General features: G+C 40.1%; 1 protein-coding gene across 10 annotated transcripts in view; it reads left to right on the top strand.

Annotated features, from left to right (window-relative positions):
- Window positions 1–24,201, top strand: part of MTUS2 (microtubule associated scaffold protein 2) — a 588,550-nt gene that overhangs the window by 78,930 nt on the left and 485,419 nt on the right. For 7 of the 10 annotated variants that reach the window (XR_012016248.1, XM_072795617.1, XM_072795620.1 and 4 more), the window contains one exon: window positions 15,594–15,676. The exons of the other annotated variants lie outside the window; for them this stretch is intronic. The gene's annotated coding sequence lies outside the window, so the exon portion shown is untranslated. The remainder of the gene's footprint in view (window positions 1–15,593; window positions 15,677–24,201) is intronic. 10 annotated transcript variants of the gene reach the window in all.

Raw genomic sequence — 24,201 nt, 5'->3', positions numbered from 1 at the left:
CTTGGGGGGTAATTAGGTTTAGTTGAGGTCAGGAGGATGGGGCCCTCATGATGGTATTAGTGCCCTTATAACAAGAGGCAGCAGAGAGCTTACTCTTTTTTATGCACCACATGAGGACATAGCGAGATGGAGGTCATCTGCAAGTCAGAATGAGAGTTCTTGCCAAAAACCAGATCGTCTGGCACCTTGGGCTTGGACTTCCAGCGTCCAGAATTGTGAGAAAATATACTTTTGGTGTTTAAGCTGCCCCATCTGTGGGTGTTTTGTTATGGCAGCCTTAGCTGACTAATATGGCTACCTCAAGTAAGACTTACAAAGGTACAGGGAAGGTTAGAAATCACGTGTTTAAAACATAAGAAATGCTGTACTATTTCTTTTTGAGGCTGTATTGATGCATTTTTAGCATTATGAATGTGATATAGACAGACTGAGGGTGAATACTGGGGTCTGTTTGTGTGACAAATTCTAGTAAAAGGGAGAACATACTTTGCTTTAGAATCAAAAAATAGCCTTGGAACCTGGGGTACTGTATGCTTTAGGTATGGAAACTCCCAGCCATTGGGGGATTTAACTAGCTTAACTTTTACTTAACTAGTGTAGCTAGCATAATGTTTTTTTTTCTTTTTTTTTTATTGGTGTTCAATTTACCAACATACAGAATAACCCCCAGTGCCCGTCACCAAATCACTCCCACCCTCCGCCCTCCTCCCCTTCTACCACCCCTAGTTCGTTTCCCAGAGTTAGCAGTCTTTACGTTCTGTCTCCCTTTCTGATATTTCCCACACATTTCTTCTCCCTTCCCTTATATTCCCTTTCACTATTATTTATATTCCCCACATGAATGAGAACATATAATGTTTGTCCTTCTCTGACTGACTTACTTCACTCAGCGTAATACCCTCCAGTTCCATCCATGTTGAAGCAAATGGTGGGTATTTGTCATTTCTAATAGCAGAGTAATATTCCATTGTATACATAAACCACATCTTCTTTATCCATTCATCTTTCAATGGACACCGAGGCTCCTTCCACAGTTTGGCTATTGTGGCCATTGCTGCTAGAAACATCGGGGTGCAGGTGTCCCGGCGTTTCATTGCATCTGTATCTTTGGGGTAAATCCCCAACAGTGCAATTGCTGGGTCGTAGGGCAGGTCTGTTTTTAACTCTTTGAGGAACCTCCACACAGTTTTCCAGAGTGGCTGCACCAGTTCACATTCCCACCAACAGTGTAAGAGGGTTCCCTTTTCTCCGCATCCTCTCCAACATTTGTGGTTTCCTGCCTTGTTAATTTTCCCCATTCTCACTGGTGTGAGGTGGTATCTCATTGTGGTTTTGATTTGTATTTCCCTGATGGCAAGTGATGCAGAGCATTTTCTCATGTGCGTGTTGGCCATGTCTGTCTTCCTCTGTGAGATTTCTGTTCATGTCTTTTGCCCATTTCATGATTGGATTGTTTGTTTCTTTGGTGTTGAGTTTAATAAGTTCTTTATAGATCTTGGAAACTAGCCCTTTATCTGATATGTCATTTGCAAATATCTTCTCCCATTCTGTAGGTTGTCTTTGAGTTTTGTTGACTGTATCCTTTGCTGTGCAAAAGCTTCTTATCTTGATGAAGTCCCAATAGTTCATTTTTGCTTTTGTTTCTTTTGCCTTCGTGGATGTATCTTGCAAGAAGTTACTGTGGCTGAGTTCAAAAAGGGTGTTGCCTGTGTTCTTCTCTAGGAGTTTGATGGAATCTTGTCTCACATTTAGATCTTTCATCCATTTTGAGTTTATCTTTGTGTATGGTGCAAGAGAGTGGTCTAGTTTCATTCTTCTGCATGTGGATGTCCAATTTTCCCAGCACCATTTATTGAAGAGACTGTCTTTCTTCCAATGGATAGTCTTTCCTCCTTTATCGAGTATTAGTTGACCATAAAGTTTAGGGTCCACTTCTGGGTTCTCTATTCAGTTCCATTGATCTATGTGTCTGTTTTTGTGCCAGTACCACACTGTCTTGATGACCACAGCTTTGTAGTACAACCTGAAATCTGGCATTGCGATGCCCCCAGCTATGGTTTTCTTTTTTAAAATTCCCCTGGCTATTCGGGGTCTTTTCTGATTCCACACAAATCTTAAAATAATTTGTTCTAACTCTCTGAAGAAAGTCCATGGTATTTTGATAGGGATTGCATTAAACGTGTAAATTGCCCTGGGTAACATTGACATTTTCACAGTATTAATTCTTCCAATCCATGAGCATGGAATAGTTTTCCATCTCTTTGTGTCTTCCTCAATTTCTTTCAGAAGTGTTCTATAGTTTTGAGGGTATAGATCCTTTACCTCTTTGGTTAGGTTTATTCCTAGGTATCTTATGCTTTTGGGTGCAATTGTAAATGGGATTGACTCCTTAATTTCTCTTTCTTCAGTCTCATTGTTAGTGTATAGAAATGCCACTGATTTGAGGGCATTGATTTTGTATCCTGCCACGCTACGGAATTGCTGTATGAGTTCTAGCAATCTTGGGGTGGAGGCTTTTGGGTTTTCTATGTAGAGTATCATGTCATCGGCGAAGAGGGAGAGTTTGACTTCTTCTTTGCCAATTAGAATGCCTTTAATGTCTTTTTGTTGCCTGATTGCTGAGGCTAGGACTTCCAGTACTATGTTGAATAGCAGTGGTGAGAGTGGACAGCCCTGTCTTGTTCCTGATCTTATGGGAAAGGCTCCCAGTGCTTCTCCATTGAGAATGATATTTGCTGTGGGCTTTTCGTAGATGGCTTTTAAAATGTGGAGGCATGTTCCCTCTATCCCTACACTCTGAAGAGTTTTGATCAGAAATGGATGCTGTATTTTGTTAAATGCTTTCTCTGCATCTAATGAGAGGATCATATCGTTCTTGGTTTTTCTCTTGCTTATATGACGAATCACATTGATTGTTTTACGGGTGTTGAACCAGCCTTGTGTCCCGGGGATAAATCCTACTTGGTCTTGGTGAATAATTTTCTTAATTTACTGTTGGATCCTATTGGCAGTATCTTGTGGAGAATTTTTGCATCCATGTTCATCAGGGATATTGGTCTGTGATTCTCCTTTTTGGTGGGGTCTTTGTCTGGTTTTGTAATTAAGGTGATGCTGGCCTCATAGAACGAATTTGGAAGTACTCCATCTCTTTCTATCTTTCCAAACAGCTTTAGGAGAATAGGTATGGTTTCTTCTTTAAACGTTTGATAGAATTCCCCTGGGAAGCCATCTGGCCCTCGACTCTTGTGTCTTGGGAGGTTTTTGATGACTGCTTCAATTTCCTCCCTGGTTATTGACCTGTTAAGGTTTTCTATTTCTTCCTGTTCCAGTTTTGGTAGTTTGTGGCTTTCCAGGAATGCGTCCATTTCTTCTAGATTGCCTAATTTATTGGTGTATGGCTGTTCATAATATGTTTTTAAAATCGTTTGTATTTCCTTGGTATTGGTAGTGATCTCTCCTTTCTCATTCATGATTTTATTAATTTGAGTCTTCTCTCTCTTCTTTTTAATAAGGCTGGCTAATGGTTTATCTATCTTATTAATTCTTTCAAAGAACCAACTCCTGGTTCTGTTGATCTGTTCCACAGTTCTTCTGGTCTCGATTTCGTTGAGTTCTGCTCGAATCTTTATTAACTCTCTTCTTCTGCTGGGTGTAGGATCTATTTGCTGTTTTTTCTCTAGCTCCTTTATGTGTAAGGTTAGCTTTTGTATTTGAGTTCTTTCCAGTTTTTGAATGGATGCTTGTATTGCGATGTATTCCCCCCTCAGGACTGCTTTTGCTGCATCCCAGGATTTTGAACGGTTGTATCTTCATTCTCATTAGTTTCCATGAATCTTTTTAATTCTTCCTTAATTTCCTGGTTGACCCTTTCATCTTTTAGCAGGATGGTCCTTAACCTCCACGTGTTTGAGGTCCTTCCAAACTTCTTGTTGTGATTTAGTTCTAATTTCAAGGCATTATGGTCTGAGAATATGCAGGGGATGATCCCAATCTTTTGGTATTGGTTCAGACCCGATTTGTGGCTCAGTATGTGGTCTATTCTGGAGAAAGTTCCATGTGCACTTGAGAAGAATGTGTATTCAGTTGAGTTTGGATGTAAAGTTCTGTAGATATCTGTGAAATCCATCTGGTCCAGTGTATCATTTAAAGCTCTCGTTTCTTTGGAGATGTTGTGCTTAGAAGACCTATCGAGGGTAGAAAGCGCTAGATTGAAGTCACCAAGTATAAGTGTATTATTATCTAAGTATTTCTTCACTTTGGTTAATAATTGATTGATATATTTGGCAGCTCCCACATTCGGGGCATATATATTGAGGATTGTTAAGTCCTCTTGTTGGATAGATCCTTTAAGTATGATATAGTGTCCCTCTTCATCTCTCACTACAGTCTTTGGGGTAAATTTTAGTTTATCTGATATAAGGATGGCTACCCCTGCTTTCTTTTGAGGACCATTCGAATGGTAAATGGTTCTTCAACCTTTTATTTTCAGGCTGTAGGTGTCCTTCTGTCTAAAATGAGTCTCTTGTAGACAGCAAATAGTTGGGTCCTGCTTTTTTATCCAGTCTGAAACCCTGTGCCTTTTGATGGGGTCATTAAGCCCGTTTACATTCAGAGTTACTATTGAGAGATATGAGTTTAGTGTCATCATGATATCTATTCAGTACTTGTTTTTGTGGATTGTTCCACTGAACTTCTTCTTAAAGGGGAATTTTAAGAGTCCCCCTTAAAATTTCTTGCAGAGCTTGTTTGGAGGTCACATATTCTTTCAGTTGCTGCCTGTCTTGGAAGCTCTTTATCTCTCCTTCCATTTTGAATGAGAGCCTTGCTGGATAAAGTATTCTTGGTTGCATGTTCTTTTCATTTAGGACCCTGAATATATCCTGCCAGCCCTTTCTGGCCTGCCAGGTCTCTGTGGAGAGGTCTGCTGTTACCCTAATACTCCTCTCCATAAAAGTCAGGGATTTCTTGTCTCATGCTGCTTTAAGGATCTTCTCTTTATCTTTGGAATTTGCAAGCTTCACTATTAAATGTCCAGGTGTTGAACGGTTTTTATTGATTTTACGGGGGGATCTCTATTTCCTGGATCTGAGTGCCTGTTTCCCTTCCCAGATTAGGAAAGTTTTCAGCTAGAATTTGTTCAAATACATATTCTGGCCCTCTGTCCCTTTCGGTGCCCTCGGGAACCCCAATTAAACGTAGGTTTTTCTTTCTCAGGCTGTCGTTTATTTCCCTTAATCTATCCTCATGGTCTTTTAATTGTTTGTCTCTTTTTTCCTCAGTTTCCCTCTTTGCTATCTACTTGTCTTCTATGTCACTCACTCGTTCTTCCACCTCGTTAACCCTCGTCCTTAGGACTTCTAGTTTGGATTGGATCTCATTCAATTGATTTTTAATTTCTGCTTGATTAGCTCTAAATTCTGCAGTCATGAAGTCTCTTGAGTCCTTTATGCTTTTTTCTAGAGCCACCAGTAGCTGTATAATAGTGCTTCTGAATTGGCTTTCTGACATTGAATTGTAATCCAGATTTTGTAACTCTGTGGGAGAGAGGACTGTTTCTGATTCTTTCTTTTGAGGTGAGGTTTTCCTTCTAGTCATTTTGCTCAGTGCAGAGTGGCCAAAAGCAAGTTGTATTGGGAAAAGGAGAAAAAGAGAGGAGAGAAAGAAGGAAAGAAAAGAGAAAGAGGAAAAAAAAGGAAGAAAAAACGAAAAAAAAAAAAAAAAGAAAGAGAAAAAAAAAGAAAGAAAGGAAAAAAAAGGGGGTGGGGGAAGGAAACAAATCAAAAAGCAAAACAAAACAAAACAACAACAACAAAAAAAAAAAAAAAAGAAAAAGAACCACGGGGGAGTATCTTCTGATTCTGTGTACTTTAAGTCCCTTGACTTCCCCTGGAACTTGTCAGTCTGGCTGGTCTTCTGGGGGAGGGGCCTGCTGTGCTGATTCTCAGGTGTGAGCACTTGGGGGAGCTGCTGTGCCCCTGCCTGGTGCAGGGCTCAGTGGGGGTTGTTTACCCCGTGAGTCCCCAGGAGCAACAGCCCCGGTGGCGGGGCCAGCACTGGAGCCCTGGATTCAGCCCCCGCAGGAACTCCGGAGCTCTCCGTCTGCAGGGCCTGGAGGCTCCGGGGCGGGGCCGCTGCTCTGCTCAGCTCGGGGCAGGAGCGTCCTCGCTGTCCTGGGCCCTCCTGGCCTCTGCCTGTCCGGGGAGGCCGGATCCTGCGCTGTGTCCCGGCGCCCTGTGCTCCCTGGGCCTGTGCTGTTGGATTCGCGCTCCTGCCCCGCAGCCCTCTCTGCGGAGCCGCCGCCCGAGGCCCCCCCAGCTGCTCCCGCCCCGCAGCCCCCTCCGCGGAGCCTCTTCCTCCGCCCGAGCCACCCGAGCTGCTCCGGGTCCCGCCGTGCGCGCTGCAGCCCTTAGGGAGCTCGGCGTACTCTCCTGGGCGCGCAGTTGCTCTGTTACTGTCCCCGGGAGCTCGAGGGCATCCCCGCCCTCCTGGGTCCTGCTCCAACTCCCCACGAGCCCCTTTCCGCCCGGGAAGGTTGGTGAAGCTCTTGCGTCTCCGGGACGGGGCTCTCCTGTCCTGGGGACACTCGCCCCGGCCTCAGCCCGGCTCCTCGCAGGCCCCTCCCCCTTGGAGGCCTTTTGTGTCTTTATTTCTTTTTTCCCGTCTTCCTACCTTGAGAGAAGTGCGAACTCTTCTCACTGTAGCATTCTAGGTGTTCTCTCTTTAATTCTCAGGCCGAATTCATAGATTTTCAGGATAATTTGAAGGTTTTCTTGGTAATTTGGTGGAGACAGGTGATTTGGGGACCCTACTCTTCCACCGTCTCGCCCCTCCCCCTAACATAATGTTTAAATACAAAAGTTCTTGCATGTACCATGAGGTTAACAAATTAGTTATTTTATGAAAATGATCAGTTTTGGAGGTCCTATAGCAATAAAAGAAGTGCTTAAGATTAAACAATTTGAAACAGAGAAAAGGTCAAGAGAGGTGTGAAAGCATTTCAAAGAGCTAGAAATCCACCTGTCAGTTTTAGCTCTCCTAAAAATCATCCATCCTCAGTGTCTGAAAACCAGTCTCATGTGTGCCAAGTTCTGTGTAGCAAAACAAAGGGGAAAGGAGGAAGCAGCTCATATCTGTATGTGGAGGTGATCCTAGCTATGTTCTTGTTCCTCTCAGATCTGAAATATGGTGGGAGTCCCTAGGAGGTGGTTTCAGGGGTCTTTGAGGCTACAGACCTATTGGAAGAGAACATAGCATTAACCTTCACTGTCCTAGACTGATTTAGTACTAGGCAATATTTCATGGGTTTTATTTGACTTTTATTTTTTAATTTGTGCAGTAATCAGCTGTCCTTCTGTTGGAATTTTAGGGTATAGAAAGGTATTTTGAGGAATTCTATAATCAAAAGTAAAATATTTATAGGTATCTTAAATTTGAAGCCATACACTTCCCCAGTATTAATTTGAGCAGTTAGAGAGTTACCTTCATTTTTTAGATTAAATAATATTAATAGCTAGGATATAACTCCCAGGAATATTTAAAGCCATAGGCAGATTTAGATTTAGTAACTTACTGAAAACTGGTTTCCTTAAAAAATTTGATGTGCTTTCCAGGAAGGTAAGTGTTAAGTTCTTGAGAAATCAAATCAAAACAGCTGAGTTGTTCCCTGTGTGTATATCTCTGCACCAGGCCTTCTAGAAGCTACAGAGAAGCGTCAGCTTCTATGAATTCAAATTCTGACAGTGCTGTGTGAGACCATTTTCTCAGCCTTCACTGAATTTTAAACTATTTGAGATCCAGGACAAAAAAAAATGTGAAAAGGAGATGACAAAAGAAAATGTAATTAACATTTTATCAGCAGTGTCTCAGTGTAGTGTGATTGATTATTAGAGTAATTTTATAGGTAATGAATGATACAGGATGTGAGGCAGAGGTGGTCAGAGAAGAGTTGGGGTTTTTATTAAATGTTAAAGGAACTGGTTAGATTCTGGCAAGCAGTGATGAAGTGGGAGGCATTCTAGGAGAATGGATTCAAAGTTTTGTGGGGAAGGGGGCCGAGGGGTGACACTCTAAGATGTGTTTGAGGCAGGAGCTGTTGTATAATTTGTAGGATTTGGGACAAAATGAAAATTTGGGGTGTCCTGTTAAAAAATTATTAAGAATTTCCAGGTTGTGACAGCGGAGCATGGAGCCAAACATGGAGCTCTGGAATAGGATGCTTGTCTGTGAAGCTGGCCCTGGTTTGAGGGATGGTGAATAAGCTAGATTAATTAGGTCCTAATGACTTCTAAAGATGAGTATTAAAAAATGTTACCAAAAGCTCTATCAGAACTTAAAACTTTTGTCTCAGCTTTACCATCCCATGGTGTGAAATATTTATCATGGGGTGCTGCTTAGAGCCAGAATCCTGCTCTTCACCCAGTGACTTCTCCTGTCCTGAACACAGCACTGAAGATATTTTTTTGGACACAAAGATGAAAAGCTTAGTTACGTGACCAACCCCTTCATCTCCATTGATTGCAAACATCATCTCTTCAAAGAAAATGAATGATCAAGTTTAGAAAGAACCAGCTTATTGCTGTGCTAGCTAGGGGCTTGGCAGTCATTAGTGAGTTAACAGTTGTACCAGAACTTCTTTCTTAGGTTTAAATGCTCCAAAGCAATTTATCACTTCAAATAAAGCAAAATAGAAATCACTCTGGAGGCAATATATTTTTATTTTTGACATACTTAAAAAACAAACTGTATAGTCTATTGACTGGAAATTCTGGGCACTTGAGTCTGACTTCACATGAGCTGTGATGTATCATCTTTGGTTAAATGTCTCATCTATCAGTGATCACTTCCCTGTGCAGTAATGATTAGTTAGAATATTTGCCTAATATCTGGGTGGTTAAGGAGAATACTAGAATAATGCAGACTTGATGAAGTTGTAAGCTTTTTATTTAGCAAAGAATTCAAATTCTCTTTATTCCTATCTTTCCTTTAGTCCCTACTACAACCACCGTGGCCCAGCAAAGGCGGTGTCTCAGTTTTACTTCTTCAGGCAATAAACACATTTCTTCTTGGCATTGTTTTTTTTTTTTTTTTCTTGGCATTGTTTTTATTTTGAGATCAATGTACATTTACATGCAGCCATAAGAAATAACAGACATATGGTATATTATCCTTTACCTAATCTTCCTCAATAATAATGTCTTGCAAAACTGGTGTACAGTGTCACAAATAGGGTATCAGCATTGATTCAATCCACTGATCTTGTTCAGAGGTCTCCAATTTTGCTTGTATTTATTTGTGTCTGTGTGTTTAATTCTGTCTGATTTTATCAGATGTATAGGTTCACGTATCACTGTTGTAGTCAAGATTCTGAAGTTCATCATCATGAGGATCCCTCTTGTTATAACCACCACACTCACTGGAACCCACCCCCCCTCCATCATCCTTAACCCCTGGTAGCCTCTCATTGGTTCTTCATTTCCATAATTTTGTTATTTCAAGACAAAATAGTTCTAGTCATACAATATGTAACCTTTTAGGATTGTATTTTTTTCACTCAGCTTAATTCCCTGATTGTTAATCCAAATTGTTGTGTGCATTATTAATCTGTTCCTTGTACCACTGAGCAGTATTCCATGGTATGGATATACCGCAGTTATTTAAAAGTTATCTAGGGCATTTCCATTTTCAGGCTAGATTGCCAGGCTGCTGTATCAAAGTACCACAGACTGAATGGCTTAACTAACAGAAACGTGTTTTCTTACAATTCTGGCAGTTAGAAGTCTGAGATCAAGGTGTTAGTGGGGTTGGTTTCTTCTGAGGTCTCTCTCCATGGCTCATAGATGGTCATTTGCCCTTTGTGTCATCATGTGGTCTTCCCTGTGTGTGCCTGTGTCCAAATTTCTCTTCTTTAAAAACATCTGTCATATTAGGAGTCCACCCCAATGACTTTAATGAATCTTAATTAGTTCTCTACAGTTACTGTCTCTAAATACAGTCACATACTAAGATACTAGAAGTTACAACCTCAACATACAAGTTTGGAGGTAGGCAGAACTCAGTTCAGCCCATAATAGTCATGTATGGTTTTTCTGTGAATGTCAGTTTTTATTTTGCTGAGAAAATGGCCAAGAGTACAATTGCTGGGTCCTATGGTAATTGTATGTTTAGTTTTGTTGTTGTCGATGCTGTTTTAAACTGCCAAGCAGTGAGACAGAGTGGCTAAAATGAGCAATGTTTCTCTGCATCCTCAGCACCATTTGATATTGTCTAACTTTTAGTCATTCTGATAAATCCGTAGTGACATCTCATTGCAGTTTTAACTTGCATTTCTCTTTTGGTGAATGATGTTGAACTTCTTTTCATGTGCTTATTTGCCATCTGTATCCTCTGGAGAAAAGTCTGTTCATGTCTCCAATTCAAGATTGAGATTGTTTTCTTGCTCTTGGCTTTTGAGAGTTCTTTATATATATTCTAGATATGAATTCCTTTTCAAATGTGTGGTTTGCAGGTCATAGATGTGTAGCTTGTCTTTTCATCCTTTTAACAAGGGCTTTCCCAGAGCAGATACTTAAATTTTGATGAAGTTCAATTTATCAGTTTTTTTTCTTTTATGTGATTGTGCTTTTGGTTCAAGCCTAAGAGCTCTGCCTCGCCTTAGATCCCAAAGATTTTCTTCTATATTTTTAAAATTAAACTTTTACGGTTTTATTTTTTACAAAACAAAACAATATGGTCTGTGGTCCATATTGACTTAATCTTCGGTATAAGATGTGAGATTTAGGTTGAGGTTAAATCTGCCTATGGATGCCTATGGATGTCCAAGTGTTCCAGTACCATTTGTTGAAAAGGCTGTTCTTCCTCCATCAGATTGCTTTTACACCACTGTCAAGTATCTGTTGGACATATTTTCACGTCTGTTTCTGGGTTCTCAAGTCTGTTCCATTGCTCAATGTGTGTCTTCTTCTGCTAGTATGAAACCGTCTTGATTACTATAGGTCTTGATAATGGGTAGCATGACTCCTTCTATTATATTCTTGTTTTCCCCCCAAGAATGTTTTAACTATAATAGAGTCTCTGCCTTTTTGTATAAATTTTAGAGTAAGCTTTTTTATGTCTACAAAAAAATAAAACCCTCACAGAGACTTTTTTTTTAAGATTTTATTTATTTATTAATGAAAGATACAGAGAAAGAGAGAGAGAGAGAGAGAGAAAGAGAGAGAGAGAAGCAGAGACACAGACAGAGGCAAAAGCAGGCTCCATACAGGGAGGCTGACATGGGACTCGATCCCGGGTCTCCAGGATCACGCCCTGGGCTGAAGGTGGCACTAAACCTCTGAGCCACCTGGGCTGCCCCCTCACAGATTTTGATAGTAATTGTGTCATATTAATTTGGGGGAAATTGACATCTTTACTATGTTGACTCTTCCAATCCATGAAAATAATGTCTCTCCATTTGCTTAGATCTTCTTTGATTTCGTTCATCAGCATTTATAGTTTTCAGCAAAAAGATCCCATATATATTTTTTAAGTGCATACCTAAGTATTTCATTTATTCTGAAAAGATTATAAGTGGTATTGTATTTTTAAATTTTGGTTACTGCATGCTTTTTGTTAGTATAAAATTGATATTTATGTGTTGGTATAAAATTGATATTTATAAATTATAAATTGATATTTATGTGTAGGTATAAAATTGATATTTATGTGTTGATCTTACACTTGCAATTTTGCTGAATTCATTTATTATTTCCAAGAGATTTTTTAAGTAGTTTCCTTGGGAATTTCTACATGGCATATCATGTCATATGCAAATTTGGATAGTTTTAATTCTTCCTTTTTGATCCAAATTTATTTCCTTTTCCTGCAATACTGTGCCGGCTAGAACTTCAAGTATTGTGCAGAATAAAAGTTCTGAGAGTAGATCTTAGGATAAAAGCATCTAGACTTTCACTGTTAAGCATGCTATTTGCTGTAGGATTTTTGTACATACTTATTATCAAATTGAGGAGTTTACCCCTTTACTCCTAACTTGTTGAGAATTTTTGTCATGAATGGGTATTGGACTTTGTCAAATGCCTCCCCCCCCCCTTTTTGTTTTACATCATTTGTTATGGTTTTTCTTCTTTAGTCTGTATATAGAAGTGGATTACACTGATTGGTTTTTCACATGTGGATCAGCTTTGCATACTTGGAATAAATCCAGCTTTGTCATGGTATGAATTCTTTAATACACTGTTGGACTAAATTTGCCAGTATTTTGTTGAAGATTCTTATATTTATGAGAGCTATTGGTCTGTAGTTCTTGTGTTTGTTTTGTTTTTGTTTTTCCTTTTTTTTCTTTCTTTTTTTTCTTTTTGGTACTGTCTTTGTCTGGTTTTGGTATCAGGGTAAGACTGGTTTCTTATTTTTTTTTAGATTATTTATTTATTTATTCATGAGAGAGACAGAGAGAGTCAGAGACATAGGCAGAGGGAGAAGCAGGCTCCATGCAGGAAGCCCCATGTGGGACTCCATCCTGGGACTCTAGGATCACACCCTGAGCCAAAGGCAGATGCTCAACTGTTGAGCCATCCAGGCGTCCCAAGACTGGTTTCTTAAAATGAGCGAGGAAGTGTTCTCTTATTTTCTATTTTCTGAAAGAGATTGTATAAAATTGGTGTTAATTCTTTAAACATTTGATAGAATTCTCTAGTGAAACCATCTGGGCCTGGTGATTCTTTACATTATGAATTAAATTCTTATATAGTTATAGGGCTATTCAGATAATCTCTTTCATATTGGGTGAATTGTGGTGGTTTGTGGATTTTGAAGACTGGGTCCATTTCATCCAAGATTCCTTCTTTTATGATTTCATGACTTCCTTTGTATGAAGAATCTCCTTTAGCTATTCTTTAAGGATAGGTCTTTTAGCAATGAATTGTTTTACTTTTCCTTCATGTGAGAATGTCTGTTTATCTTTCAATCCTGAAGGAGAGTTTTTCTGGGTAAAGAATCTGCTATTGACAGTTCTTTTCTTTCAGTGCTTGAAAACATTGTGCCACTTTCTTGCCTCCACAGTTTCAGATGAATAAAACCGAATTGGCATTTCCCTATAGGTAATCTATTATTTCTCTCTGGCTGCTTTCAAGATTTTTCTTTGTATTTAGTTTGAGAAATTTATGATATGTTTTGGTGAGGATTTCTTTGTGTTTACCCTGTTTGGAATTCATCAGCTTCTTGATTCTGTAGATTCATGTTTTTTGTTTTTTTTTTTTTCCAAATGTGAGATGTTGTCAGTCATTATATGTTAAAATATTCTTTCTCCTTTCCTTCTGGGACTCCAAAAGATACGATTGTTGGATCTTTTCTTATTGTCCCACAGGTGCCTGGGGTGCTATTAATTTAGTTTTGTTCAGTTTACTTTCTCTATGTTACAATTGGGTAGATTTTAATGTTCTGTCCTCAAGTTCACTGTTTCTTTCCTGTCATCCCACTTTAGTATTGAGCCCATCCATTGAATTTTTTTATTTCTGTTATTACGTTTTTCTATTTTTTTCATTTTTTTAAAGAAAATATGTAATTACTAGCTGAAGCATTTTTATCATGGCTGCTTTATAATCCATGACGGATAATTCCAACATATTATTTATTTCAATGTTGATGCCAGTCGGTTTTATTTTCTCAAATCAAGTTGTAATTTTCCTGATTCTTGGAATGGTGAGTGATTTTCAATTGTATTTTGGATGTTTTGGCTATTTTGTTAGAATTTTCTGAGTTCTTTTTAAATATTTTATTTTGGAAGTCAGTAATGCTCTTTAGGTTTAGTACACAGATCCTGGCCTACTTTTTGGGGCTCTCTTTAAGTATGCTGAGTGTGTCTAGTGCCTCTCACTGGTCCCTACTGGTGCTGCCTGAGGGAATGGAAGTTGTTTACTCAGATCAGGACATTTTGTACCTCTAGATGTGGTAAGAGTGTCTCTGGTTCATGGGTATAGTGATGCTTCCTCTGCCTGGCTGTTTGTTCTGTTGAGATCCCCTTTATTGGTGCTTCCTAGATGTGCAGTATCTCTCAGTAGGGAAGCGAGTCTTCAGCCCATGGGAACAAAGTAGTTTTTCATGCTAGATAAGTTGTGGTGGTAGGATCCCCTGCCTGTGGATATACAGAGTACTTCCCAGGCATGATATTGTTGTGGGAGGATCCCTCTTGCCTATGCTGCTTGGCTCCCCCACTAGGTGGAGAGGGGAATTTTGGCCCTCGGGGGACAAAGATGGTTCCCAGCCACCTTCTGCAGTAGAATCACCCTTGTTGGAAGTACTTCCCCTTCCCGCCATTTTTTAATTTTTCAGTGGAGGTTAGTATTCTTGCCTAACTGGGAGAAGAATGCTTCCCTGGCTATTTACTGTCAGCAGGGATCTCTATCATTCCCCCTTGCCTGGCTCACATGGTGTTGTCAACAGGACTCCCTTGGGATACAGGGGAGAAATGAACCTACATGGGCTGCCCTCTGTTGCTGGGTTGAGAATCAGGAAATACCAGGTCTGGGTTGCCTTCAGCTTTTGGGTGGGCGATCCTAAGGCCTCATACTGCTCTGCTGTTCCTTTAGTTTTAGGGTCCCTAACCATCTAGCTTCCTTTGTACACCTTTTAGCAGTCTGCTTTGAGTAACCCTTGCTTTATTTCTGGGTTCACTACCAGTAACATATTGCAAAGCAGAACAGCTTGGAAAAGAGGATGGAAGGGAAGCGGAGGAGGGAGGGAAGATAAAGAAAGGGAATTAAGCTGATCAAATGGAATTTTTTCCTCTTTTTTTTTTTTTAATTCTTGGGAATTATGAAGTCCAAGCTATTGCAAGCATAGCTCATATTTAGTGGGGAAGGGCAAGGAGAAGTGAGTCTATGCCATCTTGTTTAGACTTATATATTTTCTGTTTAACTTTCACTTCCTTTCTATTTTGTTTTTCCCTCTTTTTGCTTGAAAAGCTTTGAGAGTAATCCTGCAGTCAAGCAATATCCTCTTGTTCTTGGGTACAAATGTATGGAGGCCTGCTGTATCTGACCAAGGTGACAACTCCAATAGACTGAATATATTTTGCTGATATAGACTTATTTCTTTCTAAAAATATTAAAACAAAAGTTTAAGTACATGTGCATTGGGAGTAAAAGAGAGGGAGGTCTGCTGTGTAGGGATGATGGGATAAGTTGGCACTGCCTTTTCCTCTCTGGCACCATGCTTGTGGCCAGTGCTTGTCCTGGCTGAACGGGATGTTGTGGCCATCTGGTCCCCCAGTTTCAATCACTTGAAGTAGTGCCCAGTAGCTCTCTGTCAGGGGACTATCTTTAGATTATTTCAAGGTAATTCTTGTACTTTGGGCACTGAAAAGGAATGGAAAAGTATAGAAATCACTTTAAGATTAGTGGGAATTAGTATAGGAGCAGATGAGATCTCTTCCTGATGGCCTTTTTTTCCTGTAAAAAAGGGCACATATATTGCCTTTTGCTTTGAGAGATAAACCAGAATCGAATTTGTCTTGTTAGGCAAGATGTGCCCCATCAGTAAGAGTGATTTCATTATATATTTTATTGCAAAGGAAAAGATTTCATTTCTGCTCCTTATCTTAGGTCCTCTTTCTAATGTTGAGATGAGAAGGAGATGAGAGATGCCTTGGTTGCCTTTGGGTCATAGCAGGATTTGGTCAAACAAGGTAAGTTTGGATCAGTTTTGCTTTTTACCCAGAATCAGAATGTTGTGCTTAATTATTTTGACACAAGAAGCTGTTGCCCATCCCTAACTTTGCAAAAGTCAATGGGATTGAAGTTTCCTTAAGAAGAGAAATTGAAGTACATTGATTCTGGCTCTACTCATTTAATGATGAAACAGTTAATGAATTCTGAGCTAAGGTCCTGTATTTTCTGTTTTATGTAAGACTAATATTTTCATTGAATAAATGGAAATGAATTTCATGCTAATGTACATGAATATATACAATCATTTAAAATATTTTAAGAACTAACATTTGTCCTTCAGGAAGAAATACTAGTTGTAGGCCACTTTTAAGCTATTTAAACATTTATGAAATATTTAGTACTGTATTTTCTAAATCCTAACTGCCATCTGGGCAACTTGGTGGGACTCCGTTTCTCTGTGGTGGGTCTTGTTTGTCCCATACTGAGGACCTCTCACACTGGTGAGTGTGGTTGACTCAGATCTGAGTCCATGGCATGGCATTGAATCCTGGTTCCACTGTTTATAAATTTCAGGCCTTGGACAAGGTACATCACCCCCAGTTCCTCAGTTTCTCATGTATATACTGTAGAAATATAGCGATGTTATGAGCATGAAATGGAACAATGTATGGAAAGCACTTAGAACAATATCTTGCTAATAGCAAACATATACTAGGTATTGTTCTTGTGATGCACAGTTACTGGTATTTTGAAACCAAAAGGAAGTATGTATGATTGTGGGAATTAAAGATAAAGCCATCTTGGCATTGTTATTCATCATCAAGATCTTGATACTCTGGATGAGTTATAAAAATGCTGTGTACTAATATTTAGCTTGATGCCATGTTGCCCTCCCTGAGTTGACAGTGTCTTACTTCTGTTGCTGTCTTTCCCATATCTGATACCCTGCCTTCCCCTTCTTTCCCATGGGTAGACAGTTTCAGATTCTCATTATTTTGTTCTTCCTAACAGTCAAGTTGGAAACAAGTTACTGAAAACACAAATCCATATCTGTTTCTAAAAGATATGGTGTAAACATAGTGGGCATTTATGACAGCTAATTTTGTTGTACTTTGTTATTTGGAGAAGATGATGTTAATGCCAAATGAGTAATAAAAAATCTATTAAATTCATTTAAGGAAATTAAAGTGCTGACAAGTTCATAATGGCTTTTCTGGTTGTTAAATGAGATTGACATGGATTAACAATTGGTAGTGGACAGAAATTTGCTGAATTTACTGAAGTATATTTCCATTAAAATGACAGCTGTGTAGAAGAGCCGTAACCAGGGCATTTAGTTATGGGACCCAAGAGTGTGAAGGAGAGAACTAATCAAATAAGACAAGTTGTACTTAATTTTAATTAGGTAAATTCCCCTTCACGTTTTAATCCCATAAACTCAGTCATGGATGGTGTAGAAGCTAGTGGGCTGCCATCTTATAGTGTAATGCTGGGTTCTTTTTCTAAGTTATTAAAAAAAAAAAAGGAGAATTAACTTTTGTACTTAATTATGCATTCTGAGTTAACCACTTTAATGAAAATAGTTTGTCTCAGTCACCTTTTCAATATTTGAAATTTTGTTAATAAACCCTCACAAATCATCTCTACAAAAATGTAATGAAAATTTTATATTTTCATTTTGCAATGCAAAATGAAACCTGATGTAAGGGATTTTATATCCGTGAAATTGTTTAGTTGCTGAAATAACAACAGTGTATTCTAGAATGTAATTTCTGTAGACCATTTAAGCTTTTTTAGTTTTATGTGTGCTTTTTGTTGTTCATTTCTTTGTTGTTGCAGTGTGGATGTAAAAGGGATTCTGATCTTTGTTGGTTCATTAGATTCTTGTTTTACTAGGATATTGGGGGCCAGGAGGTACCAGATAATCAAGATTTTATTATACTTGTGGGATATAACTAGGTGTTATAGTGTTGATAGTCATGAAATTTTCTTTAACTTAAATGGGCAGCATGTATAGCATATGATTATTTTTTGGTTGGTGTACATAGAAGCATAATATATGAATTTTGCTGCAGCCTGAGATTTAATAAACATTTTGTATGTATTACTGTCTTTGAATTGCTTTGCTAAACACAAGATGGATATAAAGAGGTATTTTTTTTAAGGCACTGCTTTTAAGTTCTCTATAATGGAAGAGGCAGACATATAAACAGTAGTACAAAGTACTAGGAGATTAGTTCCAGACAGAGATAAAATGATTTCAGTGGAAAAATCTAAGAAGTCCTGAAACTTGATATATGAGCCTGGCCTGAAATAAGGATTTTTTAAAAAGATATATTTATTTATTTATTCATGATAGAGAGAGAGAGAGGGGCAGAGGCAGAGACACAGGCAGAGGGAGAAGCAGGCTCCATGCAGGGAGCCTGACATGGGACTCAATCCCAGGTCTCCAGGATCACGCCCTGGGCTGAAAGCAGTACTAAACTGCTGAGCCACCTGGGCTGCCCTGAAATAAGGATTTTAAAAAGATTTTGTTTATTCATGAGAGACACACAGAGAGAGGCTGAGACATAGTTAGAGGGAGAAGCAGACTTTCTGTGGGGAACCTGATATGGAACTCTATCCTAGGACCCCAGGATCATGACCTGAGCCAAAGGCAGATGCTCAACCACTGAGCCACCCAGATGCCTCTGAAATAAGGATTTTGATGCATAGAAAATAGGTGGAAATATCCTTCCAGGCTGAGAGCCCAGGGTGGGCAAAGGTGTGGGGGTTTGTTGTATTTAGGGAGCAGCCGAACTTTGATATGAGACAGGGTATAAGAGAGGGAGCTTTATTTAGTAGGAACCAAGTCTGAAAACCCAGGCTTGGTTACTGGAACACTTCTCAGAATGTACTGGATGCCAGGTGTGTGCTGGCTGCATGGGCCAAGGTGGTCGTCACCGTAGATACAGCCCCTGCTCTCTGAGGAGCTGAACCTCAGGAAGCACAGGGTCTGGAGGAGTGTGGGTGTAAGGATAAGCCATTGTGTGCTTTTGAGGATGAGAGCTTCATGACAAGGGTTTCATGAAGAAAGGTCTGGTGAGCTGGGCAGGGGACAGTTGGATGGAGGAGGAGGAAGTTGAGGCAAGAAGAATGGAATGAGAAGCCTGAGGTGAGGAGATTAGGGGACAGAGCAGGGTGTGGAGAGGACAGAGCATAATTTCAGATAGCACAGAGATTTGGAAGGCCTACATCAGTCATGAGCCATCTCCTTTTTATATGAAAACCTTTCCAGGGAAAAAATGTGAACTGTGGCCTTCAATTTTCCCTTCTTCAGAATAACTTCTTTTTAGTTTGATGTAGTAAAAGTAGGTACATTTGTAACCAATTATCCATTGAAGGGAAGATTGTCTTTGAGGAAACCAGTATTGTGTTTTATCCACTAAAATGTGGTGGTCTGGGCACGACTGACCGGCAGCAGCATTGATTTTCTTATCACTTATCCTGAGGGTAGACTGAGGGCCTTCCCTGGAAGCTGGTTGGGATCCTGGGTAAGAACCCAGGGTTCTTACCCAGGATCCCATCCAGGATAAGCAATGGGTTGCTTATCTGGGGGTTGGATTGGGAACATGGTGAATACTGTGTGGTGGAGTGGATCCCTGCATGCCTTGTTCTCTCCCTTTGGGGCTGGGAATGGAAGGCAGTCATGATCTTCCATAGCACTTCTGTTTCCTTATTGAGTAGATGTAGAGTTTCAGAGTCCTTCTGTTTTGGTATGAACCAAAGGTAAGTGGAAGTGTATGGAAGAAGTCAAGGTGCAGGGAAGTGGTTGCTGACTTGATCAGGAAGAAGGTAATACTTATCTAAAGGATTTTTATTTTTAAAAACTTCTTTGGGCATTGATGGATTTTAATAAGACCAGTGATCTTCAGTTCAGTCGTTAGTTTTTGACTACTTGCCTTTTTTCCTGGGTAAAATTCTACCTGGATCATAGACTGAAATAGAGTAGAATATGAACATTTTTAATTGATTGGGTACAGTTAATGGTGATTAGTATTAGTACCAGGACACCTGAGAGATGGCATGCTTACAAGGACCATAAGACACCTATGGGATTGTGGATGGAGGATGGCTGATGGACCACAGCTGGCTGAAGAAAGTACACAGCTAATTGCAACAGCTCCTGCTAGTGAGATTGAGAATCATGGGCTTTTTAGAGCCACTTGTCTTCGAAGAATTATAACCATCAGGTACGCAGACATGGAGTTTGGTGGACCAGGGTCCTGCTTTTAACTGCCTGCTTTATAACTTTGGACAAGGTAATTGTGGTAGATGGTATAATTGAGTCCACCATTTCACTCGCTGTTGCTATGTTATACTTTTGGGCCATGGCCGTGTGTTGTTGGAGCATAGTCCTCTGTAGTCCTTGACCTTGGACATGGCCACCATGACTTGCCTTGGCTAGTGAAATATTAGCAAATGGGACACAGGTAGGGACTCGAACGTGCTTGTGTGCTTGGACTCATGTTCAGGTGATGTGTGTTTGGAAGATCATGGCATGGAGTGAGAAATGCAATGGACCGAGCCCACCTGAACCTGGAGCCCCACAGGCCCGGGGAGCCACTGCAACCATGGATGCATATGTGAGAAAATAAATGGGAGTCGTAAGCCACTGAGATCTGGGGACTTGTGCTGTAGTATCACTGTGGCAATTGAGTGCTAACACTCTATGCTTGTGCCCACATCTGTAAAACAGGAATAGAATTGCCTGCTTTTCACACTGTTGTTCTGTGCCTAAAATAAAACAGTCTTGTCAGTATAGTGCTCACCTCCTAGGAAGCAGGCAATAAATACATTGCAGCTGTGTTTAATAATTAAAACATAAGATATACAGGCAAAATAAGGGCATACTTTCTGCACAGTGGGGAATTAACCTAGTGAAGAGGTAGAAAGGTAAGCCTCTAACATTGTATTGTTTTTGTACTGTAAACTTGCTTTGGATCTGGGTGCTTTATGTTCATTCAATGTGCATATTGGTCAGGGTCCTGCAGAGAAACAGAGCCAACAAGAGATACAGGTCTCCACCACTACCCTCCACCCCCCCCCCCCCCCCCCCCCCCCGCTTTCTCATGACTGACTGGTTTACTTGTTTTAAAAACTGAGCTCTGGACCATGGGGACTGGCAAGTCTGTGGTCTGTAGGGCAGGGTTTCTATGGCAGCCTGGAGGTGGAAGACCTTCCTTGCTGGGAAACCTGTCTTTGCCTTTAAGGCCTTCAAATGATTGGATGAAACCCTCCCACATTATGGGTAAGCCTCTTTCTTTAAGTCAGCTGATTATAAATGTTAACCATACCTAAAAAAATCCTTCGCAGCCACATCTAGTGGTGTTTGACCAAACAACTGGGTGCCATAGCCTAGCCAGGTTGACACTCAAAATTAACCACCATGACATGCATTTATGGGCTTTCTGCTGTGTGACTGGGCTGGACACATAGAGATGGAGCCGAACAGCCCTGGTGCCTACTGGCCTGGAGTGTAGAGACCTGGGGTTCCTACTTTGTTTCATTTTTACGGCAACTCTGTAAAGATGTGTCTTATTTCCCATCATTTAGCAAAAGAGAAAAACCAAGGTTCAGAGTAGTAAGTTATTTCTCTGAGGCCACATATTTGTCTGATCCAGGGATCTTTCTTCTCTCTCTGTTCCCTGTGCTATGCCTCTGGGGAGATGTTTACCAGATAATAGTGACCACCCTTCTGTGAGAGGCAGCTTATGTGGGATTCTCTGGCAGAAATGGACTCATGATGCCTTGACTTCATGCCTGGATAGCTGTTAGTCAATTGGATTAATGAAATGGGAATTTATTGACATAAATTTTAAATGGAACAAATGCTGAAGGCTTTTATGTATGTGCATTTTATGTTATCAGATGGCATTTCCCAGGAGCAGAGTTAACAGAGCTAGACCTCGTTCTTCCACCATATACCATAATTAAGGTTCTTGCCAGAAAATGAAATAAATCTATTACACATGCCTGTAAACAATAAATTAATTGTGCGCTATAGTACAAAAGTCAGCCTAACGAACATAATGGAGATATATTGATTGTTAAAAGTTTATCCCCACCATTGCCTCCTGTTTTCACATGTTCTCTCCCTTTTGTGTACTCATTAACTGGTTTTATATGTTCATGTTCTTTTGTCTGTTTTTTTAGTTTACCTTTCTAGAGAGAAGGGCCCTTTCTGATTCACTCACCATTATGCTATAAGGACATGGGTACTGTTTAATGTTGTTGATAGCAGGCCATCTTTGTGGTGAATATGTTATGGGATTTGCTTTCTTAAAAGTTTACTTCTGAATTAGTCTTTAAAAAACATACGGTTAGGGGGTCCCTGGGTGGCTCAGCGGTTTGGCGCCTGCCTTTGGCCCAGGGCACAATCCTGGAACCCCAGGATCCAGTCCCTTGTCAGGCTCCCGGCTTGGAGCCTGCTTCTCCCTCTGCCTGTGTCTCTGCCTCTCTTTCTCTCTCTGTGTCTATCATGAATAAATAAATAAATAAAATCTTAAAAAAAAGCTTTGCATTCAAAAAAAAAAAACACATACGGTTAAAAAAAAGCATATGATAAAGGCACAGAACTTGAAGGAATGGCACAGTGAAATTTTACATATGCATAATCTGTGTAATTAGTATCCACATCAAGATATAGAATATTTCCATTACTCCAGCAGCTCCCTGGTGCCTCTGCCCATCCTTTCCCCACCTCAAGGTAACCACTATTCTATCGCCATAGAATTGTCTCCTCTGTGCTTGAACTTTATACAAATGGAATCATAGAGTATATGCTCTTAACGCGTCTGGCTTTTTTTGCTGAGCATTGTGTCAGCGCATATGGCGTTTGTTTTTACTTCATTACTTCAAGTCTGAATAGTTTGCACTTTATCCATTCTGCTGTTGAGGGACATTTGGATTGTTTCCAGGTTTTTTGGCTGTTTTGCATAATGCAATTATAAACGTTTTTGTACGTATTTTTTTGGTGAACATAAGTACTAATATCTCTTTGTATACACTCAGGAGTGAGATTGGTTTGTCGTAGGGTGCACATATGTTTAGTTTTAGGAGATTCTGACAAACAGGTTTTGTAAGTGGTTATTCCAGTTTATACCCTTGTCAGCAGTGTATCATAGCTCTATAGCAGTTCTACATCCTCCCCAACACTTGTTTTGGATTTGGTTTAAAAATTTTGTAGACAAAAAATTTTTGTAGATAAGTTCTCTCAAAGACATTTATGGAGCTGTATAAGTTGCTCTACTGACAGCAATAATTATCACATGCTATCCCCTTATGATTAGGTTCTTGAATTTTATGCTCTTCCTGGCAAGCCCTTTCTTTAAGTTTCCACAGATTATTTTCTGACGATCTTCCCTTGTAATGTTCCAAATGTTTGGATGCTGAGGCAGAGTTAATGTGCTTGTAATTGCATTTGCTTGCTTTCTGGGAAATACCTCAAGACCAGACATGGATTTTTTAGGCTAGATTTTGTATTAGGGAAATAAAGAGAGCTACTCTGACTTGACATTACTTCCCACTGTGTTCCTTTACAGCCCCTAGGAAGATTTTGCTAGATGCAATGATGCTCACAGGATTCTGTGATGTTAGCAGGGTAGTAGGTGGAACACATCAGCATTCTGACACCTTTACCAGCTCCAGCTCCAGCCCCTCCAACAAGCTTGAAAATCAACTTGATTTGTAACTCTTTTTCCTTTTACAGTTGTAATGCAGGCCTCCCTTGGCTGCATATTTTACTTGGAGATAAAAATGATTTCTCTAACTTTTGTCCTGACCTAGTTTTTGCCTCCAATTGTGCCTATTACCAGGAGTCTTTAGGGATGTTTGTGGCTCACAGCTATAAAGAGGTGATGCTGTGAACTTTTCCTTCCCTCATGCACCTGGGCCTTTTGGTGAACTCATTTGCTGAAGGCTTAGAGTGTCCAGCACGGCCTGTGGGAAGAGTGTAAAGCGCTTTCCTCAGGAACCAGGGTATCTACTCCTGCCTGGGTTCCCCTTTGACTCTCTCAGTGCAGACAACCTATCCTGTCTTGTAGCATTGATGGAAGGTGTGTGGGTATGGTAAGCTAGTCTCTTCCCCATAAGGTGTTCTCTTCTGTCACCTGAGGCTTTGTAAACCTGAGGGCTAAGAATCGACTAGGCTGTTTTCTTCTGTGATTTTGATCCTGGTTAGATGGTACAGAATGCCTGGATGCTTGAGTGGGACCTGGTGCTGGAGGAAGTGTGGCTGAGGGAGGGCAAGGGGAGCTTACCTGTTCATATTTTGTAATGTTATTTGATTTCACTTTCTTGGTAGTTCCACTCTGTTCCTATTCCTATGTGCTGTAAGAATATGACATGACTTTCTATGTACAATGTGGTTTTTTTTTCCTTAAGGAAGCTGTTATGAGAGTGGAAAGAATAGGTTGCATCAAAGAAGAATGGACAGGGAGCAGTTTCTTGTAATTTTAGATCAGGAAAACTAGATGGGTACCCAAGAGAAGAAAGCCACCGG

The sequence above is a fragment of the Canis lupus genome, chromosome 24 (assembly GCF_048164855.1).
Source record: "Canis lupus baileyi chromosome 24, mCanLup2.hap1, whole genome shotgun sequence".
NCBI lineage: Eukaryota > Metazoa > Chordata > Mammalia > Carnivora > Canidae > Canis > Canis lupus.
The sequence above is the reverse complement of the archived record's forward strand: the minus strand, read 5'-3'. Positions and strand labels throughout refer to the sequence as shown.